At 35.6% G+C, this 13,147-nt stretch overlaps 1 long non-coding RNA gene across 1 annotated transcript; it reads right to left on the minus strand.

The window, feature by feature from the left end:
* Nucleotides 1-289: 289 nt before the first annotated feature.
* Nucleotides 290-10,857, minus strand: LOC148802802 (uncharacterized). Its single transcript, XR_016082292.1, has 3 exons — nucleotides 10,710-10,857; nucleotides 795-943; nucleotides 290-522 (listed from the first exon to the last, which is right to left on the minus strand). It is a non-coding gene; the product is annotated as an uncharacterized LOC148802802 (long non-coding RNA).
* Between the last annotated feature and the right edge of the window lie 2,290 nt (nucleotides 10,858-13,147).

The following is a 13,147-nucleotide window of genomic DNA, read 5'->3' on the forward strand; positions in this document are numbered from 1 at the left end:
ATTAAGTAAATTAAGAAATTAAATGAATAAAGAAAATGAAGTTAATTGTTTAATTTAATAAACAAAACTAATCGATCAAAACGAGTAAATTAAGCCAATTAAGAACCTAAAATGGAATCACTTTTGTCATCGTTTTCTAGGTCAATGGGTTGATTGTTTGGTCCGAATGGATCATCCTTATCACTACGGTTGATTGTTTGTCATCGTTTTCTAGTTATGAATGAGCTATCATAGCATTGAGGGGGTGACCACATACAAACAACCCTCTTCGGCTTGGATCGATTGGATATATTGGGAAAGTCTAGACATATCGGCTTCAAGCGGAAATAACATATTTCAAATTCAAAGCCCTCCCTTCAAGGCTACAGCCCAACAATGAAACACAGATAAATGTTGATGGAAATAAATTCGAAATATCATGTAAAATGTCTTTTAATTAATTTCCTGCCTTTCGGGGTTGCAAGGGAGGTGGCACGTGGCAGCAAACCAGCAAATGTGAGCTCCGCTTCAAACTGACTTTCACTGGAAACAGTAAATTGCAAACCCAAAGTCAAATATGGATCAAGAAACTAAAAAGACTCAGTAACCATGCCATAAGTTGTTAAATTTATAGAGTTTTAGTATCAAGAACTCAATCAATGTATTGATGACTTATCCGAATAGTTCCTGGCCATATGGTGATCAGTGAAAGACCCATGCCTTAAGAAGAAAAGTTGATTAGACATGACAATACTATTCTGGCTAAGAAATAACTAGGACTTTTCATTTTGCAAACCATGGCCATGGAACAATACCATCCTGCCGTCTTTGGGTGCCCTCAAATCCCTCAAGAATCTGTCTCTCCGTTGGAACAATTTGGAAGGGAACTTTCCTGCTGAAGGTATATTGAATTCAGATGAGGAACAATTTGCAAATGTTGAAAGTATTTCTTCATCAATCTCATCTGCAATTACACGCCTCTGGGATCAATATTTAGGAGGTTAAATCCATTTACAACATTTCTATTTAGTGGAGAAAATGCATAAAAGAAAGCACTTTTCCAATTATTATTTTTGCACTTATATTTACACAAAGATCACTAGAGAGATGCATGCTCAGCAAACCCCTCTGAAATCTCATTAATTATAAACGCCAAAATACTTTGAAAAAAGAAAAATTACTTAAAAAATCAAACTCAAATAAAAATTCTGAATACAGTAGACTTAACCAAAAGACAAAAGATAGCAAAACAGAATAAATTATGAATGAAACCACTTGGCATTGCCATGTGACTGATTACTTTGTCATCGTAAGAAGTGCAAATGCAAATATGCATGGTACATGAAAATATAAAGTTGGTTTAATTTTGTATTAATAGATTTTGCATTCTTAGAAAATGGTTTTGATTGTGCTTAGTGCACAAACACGGATCACTTTTGTTTTACATTGATCAATTTTGAGTGCAATGTTGGCATTTAATTTAGGTTGCAAACGTTCTCCCATTTTGAATGCAAATATGTCTTAGATAATTATTATCATTTTCAATGTACAAATGTATTCTTACCAAATGCCTTCAAAAATTGAACTAGATCACAATCTTGCTTTGATTCAGGTTGGGCCACAGATAACCTACCTATGGGTGACAATGTCTGCTAGTTAAAAGGCTTTGAGTGTGGAAAGATATAGTATCATATCATGTTATACCGACGCAAAATACGGGGCATATTGTATCAGTATGCCAATACGGGGCATATTGTATCAGTATCATGTTATACCGACGCAAAATACGCTACGACTGGAAAGATATACTATCATATCAGTGTGTATTGTGCAGCATGATATAGTCTGATATGGAAGCGAATCGACCCTCAGTTTGACAACAAGCCAAATTCAATATAAAAATGTGCTACTAGCGTATTCAAACCTAAGACCCCAACTCGCCTAATGCCTAAAAACGATGCATCTTTAACCACTTAGCCAACTTTTATTCCATGCCATTAAATGGAATACATTAACTTTTATTACATAATATCTACATAAAATCCCAACAACCATCATACACTTATCTTCAACAACTCCAATTACAAATTAAAAAGAATAAACCAATGGAATAAATAATCTATCAAATCCACATTTATATCCAAAATTTGATTTTTAATTTAAAAAATTTAAAAATATTAATAATAGAACAATTATTTTAAGGACATTTTGCAAAAAAAATTGACCAAGTTTGGTCAATTGACAATTTCAGTTGCCTTTAGAAATAATAGCAAATTGAGTGAGCGGGAGAAAACATGAAGTTTTTAGGACAAAATTACCCTTTTGTTAAAAACAAAATCCACCAAATCCAAAAAGCATTCACGTTCCATTCGTCTTCTCCAAGTTCGAATTTGACTCCATCCATTTAGTCGGAAGCTTCTCCAAGTTCAAATTCTACTCCATCCATTCAAACGACAGCTAACTAAAGGCATTGACTCTAGCCATTCAAACAATTTCAGATTGGGAAGCATCGACTCCATCTGGCTGGGAAGCATCAAATCGATCGATTCCAATTACGGTTGGCTGGAAAGCATCGACTCCATCCATTCAAACGACTTCAGATTGGGAAGCGTCAATTCCATCTGGCTGGGAAGCATCAATTCCATTGATTCAAACTATGGATGGCTAGGAAGCATCGACTCCATCTTCAAAGCAAGTGTACTAGGGGAATGTGGTGAATGGTAATGCTAGATTGGCTAAAATAGCAAGCAATTTAGTAAAGCTCATAATGCTTATCTATGTGATTAATACCCAAACTACATATATATCTACTTATATGATCAACAACAAGAACAGATATTGTGCCTAGACTATCTTCTATGGAGAAAATTAGGTGGTGTTTAACAGATTTAGACACCATCCAGCATGGGTAGGACTAGATGGTTTATTACAGAGTTGGAAACCGTTTGGCATTACATAGACTGGATGGTTTATTATAGAGTAGGAAACCATCTGGCATCACACAGACCAAATAGTGTTTTACAGAGTTGGAAACCATCCATCATTACACAAACCAGATAGTGTTTTACAAAGTCGGAAACCATCCGACATTACAAAAACCAAATAGTGTTTCATAGAGTTGGAAACCATCCAGCATTACACAGACCAGATGGTTTATTGCAGTGTAAATTTCAACCCCTCGGGTGATAAAATAGTATTTACACCTTCACAATCATCTAAAGCCCAACCTTTCATAAGGTAGTATATGATTTTCACAAGTGTATAAACCATCCGACATGGAGAAGACCGGATGCTTTATTACATATTTGGAAACCATCCAGCATTACACAAACTGGATAGTTTTTTACAAAGTTGAATACCATCTGGCATTACGCAGACAAGTTTATTGTTTGCAATATTGAAACAAAATTTTTTTGAATGCTTTTTGAAACATAAATTATAGTTGCAAATATCTATCCCTCCGCGTAATAGTTACACCATCAAAATCATTTAAAACCCACTAAACCTCTTTGTTCTGTATGATTCTCATATGTTTACGGACTTAGAAATTATCCAGCACTAAACAGACCGAATAATTGTTTGCAATTTTGATACATAAATTACATATTTGAACATCTATCCCCCTAGAGGTAGTTACACCATCAAAACCATTTACAACTCAATAAACCTCTTGGTTCTATATGATTCTCATATTTTTTAGACTTAGCAACCAATTAATCACATCAATTACTTAAACAATGAAATACAAATACAAAGAAACAACAAACAAAAAATAAAATGCGTAAAATCTCCCTAGGCCTGTCAAAAAGAATTGGAGAAACAATAAACAAGAAAAAAAATAAAGGGAATGGGACCCCCAAATCGAGGTTAGAAGAAGAAACCACTTCCTGCTAACTCTGAAGTTTCTGAGAAGACAAACAATCAAATAATAATTTTGAACTCGAACTTGGAGAATGGGACCCCTATTCACTCAAACTTGAACATGGATGAAGAATGAGATCCTAAATCGCTTGAAGTCGAACTTGGATGAAGAATGGGACCCCAAACCACTCGAACTTGAACTAGGAGAAGTATTTCTTTGAAGATGGAGTCTTCCCATCTAGCCGTAGTTTGAATCGGTCAAGTTGATGCTTTCCAGCCAGATGGAATCAATGCTTCCCAATATGAAGTCATTTGGATGGAGTCAATACTTCTAGCCATCCATAATTTAAATGGACAGAGTCAAACTGAACTTGGAGATGCTTCCAAACAACCACAATTTGAATGGGTGGAGTCGAACAAAGTCCATAGCTAACTTATCCATTCAGGGACAAAGCAACAAGCTAGTAAGTTCACCCACTTCAGCCATTACGAACGGACCATCAAGTCTGTTTCTTGTCTCTTCATGTCTTTTCTATACTTGAATAATTAACAATTACACAAACATCTACATTTTATTGAGCAATGAAAAATCATAAAATCTCTTTTGATCCCAAACTTGTCAAATATTTTTCCGGTTATCTACTTTGTGTGACAACATTTTCTGAGCCATCAGAATACCAAGAACTAATTTGGAATCAAACTAGACTTTAATCAATACCAGTCCATGATAAGTGTTGGGTTGGTTGTCCTCAAGTTGAGGATATAATAGATTTTAACGGGAAAGAGTTTTCTCTAAATCTATTAAGCAGGACAATTCAGGCTTTTCAGCTGCTGTTTACCATTCTCGTAAGTAAAGAATAGATAAATCTAATAGACCAAACCAAATCTACAAAGTATTTGAAATTAAACTCAGTATTTCAGTTTTAGAATTGATCATGGGCATCCAAATAATCATCTAGTTACCCACCATCAATTTTAGATTTTTGCCACATGCTTGCACATGGAAAATATTGGATACCCTCTTAAACATAGGTCTCATCAAGAACCTTGATAAGGCCTTGAAATAGATGAAAATCATAGGTGATGCATTGTTGCTACTACAATTAACTCATTTCTTTTTCAGTTGCCTTTTCAGAGTATGTTGTAGGATTTGGTGAACTAATTGTAATATTTGAAAACTGATGCTTCCTAATCATTGCTTCTAGACCAACTACCCCCATTAAAAAATAGTATACAGTAGGTTTTTTATGCGCATCCAAATAACCATCTAATTACCCACCATCAATTTTAGATTTTTGCCATATGCTTGCACATGGAAAATATTGGATACCCTCTTAAACATAGGTCTCATCTAGAACCTTGATAATGCCATGAAATAGATGAAAATCACAGGTGATGCATTGATGCTACTACAATTAACTCATTTCTTTTCAGTTGCCTTTTCAGAGTATGTGGTAGGATTTGGTGAACTAATTGTAATATTTGAAAACTGATGATTCCTAATCACTGCTTCTAGACCAAGCACCATATATCACTCCTCTTAAAGCATTAGAAACCACAATTTTAATCTTCCAAACCAAATATCTTTCTAGTCCTTTAACCAGTCCTTTGTTTCCCTCAAAAGAGCTTATACAAAAGCATGATATAAAGGAACGAATACAATTACATTAGAAACTACCCTTAAACCTCAAATTGAGACCAAGAAGGATTTGATCCCACATACAGATTGAGAGATCTCACCCACCAAATCAGGGTGTTTTCAATTCATTGCGTGCAGATGCTTTCACAGCTTTGCTTGAGCGTTTGAAGAATGAATACAAAACTTACAGGTTGAAAGCTGCCATCTTTTACGAGGCAGAAAGGCAGGGATACCAAGTGTTGTATGGGATTTAACAAGGCAATGATACTAATGAAGGGATGAGAATCCATCACATGGATGCCCAAATCTTGCGGAATAGGGTGGGCGAATTTCAAAAATTTTTTCTCCCTTCAACTGGGAATCATATTCCCTATTTTAGAAAAATCATATTTTTCAAGGATCAATCTTGAACCATAAACTGGATCAGATTTGAAATGAAACAGTAGGAGAGGGATATACCTGATACAGAGAAATTGTATCTCTCAATGGAGCTGTTCACGCCCAAAGAAGATCACCAAAGACTGCGCCCACTGAAGATGACACAGTGGATGGAGGAGCATAATCAGCAAGATCCGTCCCACGAACCGAATTCTTCAACAAGAATCCAATGGATGCAGTGAGCACAACTTCCTCTCAGCCTTTCACCAAAGACTGATGTCAGGATCCAATCTTGACCACTCTTATAATGTTGGAGAACGAAATGGCAGTATGGCGGCGGCAAGAAGGGATCACAGGGAGAAGGCGCAGTCACACTGTGTATTCTTCTCTCTGTAATTTGAGATCTGGTATCTCTGGAATTTCTTGGATGGTTTGGATGGTTCGCCCCCTCCAGCTTTTATAGGCTTAAAGAGATCAGCTCATGATCCTATCAGGAGTTTCCTAATTCAGATCATTATCTGAATCTGGACTCTCTTTAAGTGATAAGGATAAGACCCTTATCTTATCTGCAGATTAGATCAGCCTTCTCCTGATCTTATCACGAGGTTTCTAGATCTGAATTCAGATGTGGACTCTCTGAGTGGATAGGGTAGGACTCTATCCTATCTGCTGATTTAATCCCAGATCCGCCCCATCTATTTAACTAATCAAATTAGGCCAGTTCGAAATGGGCTTTAGGCCCAATAAGTTTATGTACTCAAAACTGTTTCCAAACTGCTGCCCAGTTGGGCTTCTTGGTTTGGCGTGGGACCCAAGCATTGATCTACACATCAGCCACATGGGTTCGACCCAGCCTTTGTTACAAGGCCTGGCCGAATACACTGTTGTGGACAGTGCACCACCCGAAACCCATCACATGGGCTTCTATTGGGCCCAATACTTACATTAAGTGGTCCCTGGGCCAAGCCACCTTATAAAACCCAGGGGCTGTGGGGCATATGCAAGATTAGCCCATCAGGCATTACCCTCAGTGGCCTTACACTTAACCTCTCAACCCATAATGATCAAACACTGCTCGACAAAAGATGACCTCTCCCTCAGCTACAAGGAACAGTGTTGCACACTTTGCTTATATGGATCCCGGGAATTAAAACCTTTTGCAAACATTTTAAAAACCGTAATATATATACTTTTATATCATATAAAATATATTTTGCAAAACAAATCTCAACGATTGAAATTGGCTACTGGTAGTCTTGGTTTCCATCAGAGAGAGAGCATCCCCGATCATTACCTTTGTCCGACAAAGGGGCTGATTCTGTCACTATGATCACCCACTCAGATGAATTCTCAAACTGTCCCAACATACCCAGGTTTTGATCCCAACTAAGGATCTCACTGATTGGTACATCAAAGACAGCCCAATCCGACACCTAGTGCAGTATCATAATCGAGTCTAGGGGTCAGGTGTAACTTTCCAGTTTTGCCCATTAATCTCCAAGGTCCAGGGCAATACTGCAAATCTGGTCCAGTTCAAAGATTTAATTAATCCTACACTGCATGTGCCTTGGGTCTCACCCAGGCGGCTGAGATAGGCCACTCCAATTGACTTGGTGGCACATCAATGTCCGCCTTATCAGGATAGGTCTCCCCAGACCGATCCACCGGCCATGAACATTCTAAACTAACACGAGTCTCATTAAGTGTCCAGTTTAAGGGTATAACATAGAAACACACCACAAGAACATGAATCAAATATGCACTTTATTTATTTACAATAAATGTCAAAAGTACATCATTCTAATTGGAGCTAAGGGCATACAAAGACTGTCTAACAACTCCCACTTGCACTTAGGTCCAATTTGGTACAAGCTGGAGTCCCATTCTTTCCACGTGTTTCTTAAACACTTTCTGTGATAGTGGCTTCGTCAATGGGTCTGCTACATTTTCCGCTGATGCTACCTTCTGAATCAGAACGTCCCCACCACCAACAATCTCCCGCAGTATGTCGTACTTCCTCTCGATGTGCTTTGACTTCAAGTGGGCTCGTGGCTCCTTAGCCTGAGCAATTGCTCCATTGTTGTCACACAACAACGGGATGGGTGATGTGCTGGATGGAACTATTCCCAACTCGTGAACGAACTTCTTCATCCACACGGCTTCTTTGGCAACCTCGCTTGCGGCAATGTATTCGGCTTCAGTTGTGGAGTCTGCTGTGGACCCCCATTTGTTGCTTTTCCAACAAACAACACAAAATCCTATTGTGAAAACATATCCAGATGTAGACTTTCTATCATCCGGATCCGACTGGAAATTAGCATCAGTATATCCTTGGATCTGTAGTGAACTACCATCGAATACCAGACAAAACTCTTTTGTCCTTTGTAGGTATTTGAGTATATTTTTCACAGTGGTCCAGTGCTCCTGCCCTGAGTTGGCTTGGAATCTGCTTACCACACTCACTGCCCGAGCAATGTCAGAGCGAGTGCACAGCATGGCATAAATGATGCTCCTTACGGCAGAGGCATAGGGAATGTCCTTCATGCCCTCAATCTCCTCAGAAATCTTGGGAGACATCTTCTTGGAGAGAGTGACTCCGTGCTTGAAAGGAACATTTCCTTTCATGGAATTCTCCATGTTGTACCTTTTGACTATTTTGTCAATGTAAGCAGATTGGGATAATCCTATTATCCACTTTGATCTATCTCTATTGAGTCGAAGACCCAGTATATAGGAGGCTTCTTCAAGATCTTTAATGGAGAATTGCTACGAAAACCATACTTTCACCGTAGTTAACATTCCTACATCATTTCCAATTAGTAGAATGTCATCTACATACAGAACCAAAAAAGTAACCTTATCCTCACTAGACTTCCTGTAAACACAGGGCTCATCCGGATTCTGCTTGAAGTCAAACGATTTGACAACAGAGTCAAAACGAATGTTCCAACTTCTAGAAGCTTGTTTAAGTCCATAAATGGATCTGTTAAGTTAACATACCATGTGTTCCTGACCAGCAACAATGAAGCCTTGCGACTACTGCATATAGATATTTTTAGTAAGATCTCCATTCAGGAACGTAGTTTTGACATCCATTTGCCAAACCTCATAGTCATGGTATGCTGCTACAACTAGCAGGATCCTAATGGATTTAAGCATGGTCACAGGCGAAAAGGTTTCCTCAATGGCCACTTTTTGTAATTCATTTATCCAAAAATTAATTAAGGTATTAAGTGGGTAGTTTCTGAACAGTTATAATTCATGGTTTCAACACGGTATTAATTTTTTAATAGTTATAAGTGGGGCAATGTCTAAAGTGAGAGTAAAGGACATATATGCCCCTTTTATACCCATTGTTTGCTTAGCTAAAAGGGTAAAAATGTCTAATGAAAAATCTATAAAGAAGGGTGGGGGAGAGGATAAATAGGGAATAGAGATAATTTCGTAGATAAACTAGAATAAGAGATAATTTAAGAGAAAATAGGGATAGTGGTGTTGTATGGTTAGAGATCAGAAAAACAAATCTCCCTTTCTTTATCCATTAGTTGTTTGGGAAAATGGCATGGAATAAAATAAAATAAAAAATTTTAAAAATGAGAAAAAAAGATATACTTCCTTAGTGTGTGTGTGTGTGTGTAATGAGACGATAAGCGGGGATGGGGAATTTTCATATAATGAGATGATAATTTTTATATTAGGTCCTTCTAAGTAGGAATGGAGAATTTTCATGATGTTTTTATGAGGTATTAAATGACCTACACCATTTGATATGAATAGGACGTACAGTAGTTACACTAGTGGCAATAAAAATGGAGTGATATATAAAGTTCTAGCTTTCTTCTCAAAGAGTTTGGGACTAAAAAGTATGAAATCTCACAATTCTTATCTTATTGCCAATGGAGTTGGCCAAAATGCAAAGAACATTTGTGCCTAGTGGACTATTTTGTTAAGAAATTTAACTACTTTACCACTACATTAGTTGTGGGCTAAAACATTGAATCACAACCCTCAATGTATTAATTTTTATTACTTTACTTTTTTGATTTATCTTATTTAAATTTTTAAAGTTTAATTTATACAACGTATTCAGAAGGTGGAGAGAGAGAGAAAGGGTTAGATAGTCCATTGGGGATGTAAGATAGTATTTAAGAGATGCTTTAGGAAAAATTACATGGAGGAGATAGTTTAAGATGAATTTTAGGAAAGGGTAGGTTTTAGGAGTGATTCAATGAGATAACATAATTAATTAGGGAATTAAAAATATTAAAATGAAAAAATGAAAAAAAAATACAATGAGGATTTGGAGTCTAATGTGGATTAAAGTTAAAGGGGATAACTTGATTGGTCGAAGCCTGTCCAATACAATGTCTTTTTGGTATCATAACTTTTGGATAAATAGATATATAGATAAATTTATTTGTGTGGTACCATGATGATTATGTGTGTTTGGGGATGGGGAACAAAGATCTATATTGAGAATGACACACTTATTATTAAAAATCCATACATCGGCTTTGGTTTTTCTTTACTTCTCTCTAATGACTCTCAGCTTTCTGTTTCCTTCTTATTTCCTATCAAACCAAATATATCTTAAATTGCATTAAGAAGATTAATTGCTTCATATTCAATACATGAATAATGAATTATCTAAATTTATAACAAAAAAGTCTAGATGTAGAGTTGCAAATGATATATTAGTTTAGAATAATAACAAAAGCACATTAAAATATTCATTATAAAATTTGCAATTCATACATATAAATGAATCTTAAAAAGGAAAAATAGTAACAATAGAACAATGAAATGTAGTTGGAAAAGAAAAATGGGATGGGTCCAAAGTCTTTGGCCTTACCTACAATGAACGAACATGAGAGGAGAGTTCAGTTGTGGTGAAAAATTTCAATGATTCCTCTACCTTTGGTGTTTAGGCTTGACGCATGCTTCAATTCAGTCTTGGAGAGAGAGAGAGAGAGAGAGAGAGATCCAAACAGTGAGGTCTGTCTATTTACTTCATATATAATATTTGTTGACTGTTTACAATGAATAGGTGCTAAGAAAATGGAACTAAATAACAAACTAAATACACTTGAAATGAGAGATTCAAAATTTTGGTCCTTAATGGTCGGTGTTTTTGAACGGGTTAGAAGTAACGGAAGGGGAATGAGTTCAAGATCTTATTACCAATAAATTTGATAATTTTGTAAAATTATTATTTTATCAATTATGGTAATTTTAGAGAAATTTAGTATAGCACAATTTTATTAGCTTACAAAATTAATATTGGTGAATTTGGACAAATTAGTTTTGATAATTTTGGTAAACTATTTCTGTTCAATTTCGTAATTAATTTAGATATACTATTTTTGGTAAATTTGGTAACTAATGTTTGTAGATTGGTTTTGGTAATTTTGTAAAATTCATTTGCCAAAAATATTAATTAATAAAAATTTTGTAATTTACCAAAATGATTAATTTTCAGTAAATTAATATTGGTTAACTATGAAAAGTTAATAATTTATTGAAAGTTATTAATTTTTGAAAATAAAATATAACTAATTTCTGAACAAATTTATTGAATAATTTATATTGAAAAATAAAATATCAATAATTGAATTGACAAAAAATATTTAAAATTATTGCAATAATTGTTGAAAAAAAATTATTTCATTTTCAGAAAATTCTTGATAAAGTATTACATTTTTCGGAAATCATTGATTAATTTATATTAGAAATATTAAAAGCTAAAGAATTTTTATCAATTTTTATTGTAAAATAAAGGATAAGTTATTATTAGTTCAGAAAATTTTTGAAAACAAAATATTGATAAATTATTACATGTTCAGAGAAATTATTAATTAATTTATATTGGAAAATAAAAGATAAATTATTATAATATGAAAAATAATTATAGAGTGATCGCAAAGCTTACTGGTTGTGACTACAATAACTGAACAGTGCTTATAATTCTCGTGGCTACCCCTAATTGGACTAGACTCGGACCTTAATTTTTGTTGGACTAGACCCAGAGCTTAGATGCCAATCCCATGTCACAGATGGACCCCTTTTGTGATAAGAAACATAATTTTATAAAACAAATTTGCATATAAAAATTATATTTTTATAAAAACATAACTTTATTGATTTAAACATTATCATAATTAAGAAGATGTAAATAGGGATAGTTTTTGAAGCCCACATACGATTTTAAGATCCAAAGGTAGACCTATAGCCATGATCGATTCCTGGGTCAAACGGTCCAACCATCTAGTTTAAAGCCTATAAATGATTTTAAGGTCCAAAACCAGACCCAGAGCCATGATCGAATCCTGGGTCAAACGATCTAATCATCCAATCCAAAGCCTACTTATGGTTTTAAGGATCAAAACCAAACCCAGAGCCATGAGCATTCGTGGGTCAAATGGTCTAACTGTCTAGTCTAAAACCCACATACGATTTTATTGTCCAAAACCAAACCCAAGCATAACAAATTCCTAGATCAAATGGACCGACCATGCAATCTAAAGCCAATATACAATTTTAACGTCCAAATAGAAGTAACTTCAAATAGTTGGGCAAGCAATGGATATAACACAAAAAGATTGGGTAAAATTTGTAGATGGACCCTTTTACTTGGAACGTTGTATTTTGATTTATCTATAGTACAACTAGGAATGGCAATGGGTGAGGCAGGTTCGTGTTTTGATTGCCCCAAACCCAATCCTAAATTCAAATTCACTGCTCCATCCTCGCCCTGATGGCTAAAAATCCTAATCTCGATGAGAGAGTATGGAGGATCTCGTAAAATCATAACACTTTATTTTATTATTATTATTATTATTTTAATTTTGATAAATATAGCATTTTATTTCTAACTTTTTGCACATCCCCGATTTGTTCATGGCAACATGCCAATACCCCAATCCAACGTCTTCTCTGAGGTTTTTATGTCTGTCCCACTCCTACGTCCTTCCACTATCACTCTACCAGCCCATGTCATTGTCACATGCCCTTCCTTTTATTTCTCAGGAAACGAAACTGGAAACTGGAAACCAGTCAACCGGTTAACCGACTAACTTCAATTCAATTCCAATTACCGGTTTTCCAAAAACCAATATTACCGGTTTGATTCCCAAAAAAGGCCCACGGTTCGGTTGAACACCCTAGAGGCCTAGACAATGCCACTGCGAAACTGCCAATACGACCACCTATTAACTGACAGTGTCACGCAGCTGACCCTTTCTACTACCGCATCAAAAATCACTACTGACGACGCTATTACCATTCACGCCT

Source organism: Nelumbo nucifera, chromosome 2 (assembly GCF_055504915.1).
Source record: "Nelumbo nucifera cultivar China Antique chromosome 2, China Antique-T2T, whole genome shotgun sequence".
NCBI classification, from domain to species: domain Eukaryota; kingdom Viridiplantae; phylum Streptophyta; class Magnoliopsida; order Proteales; family Nelumbonaceae; genus Nelumbo; species Nelumbo nucifera.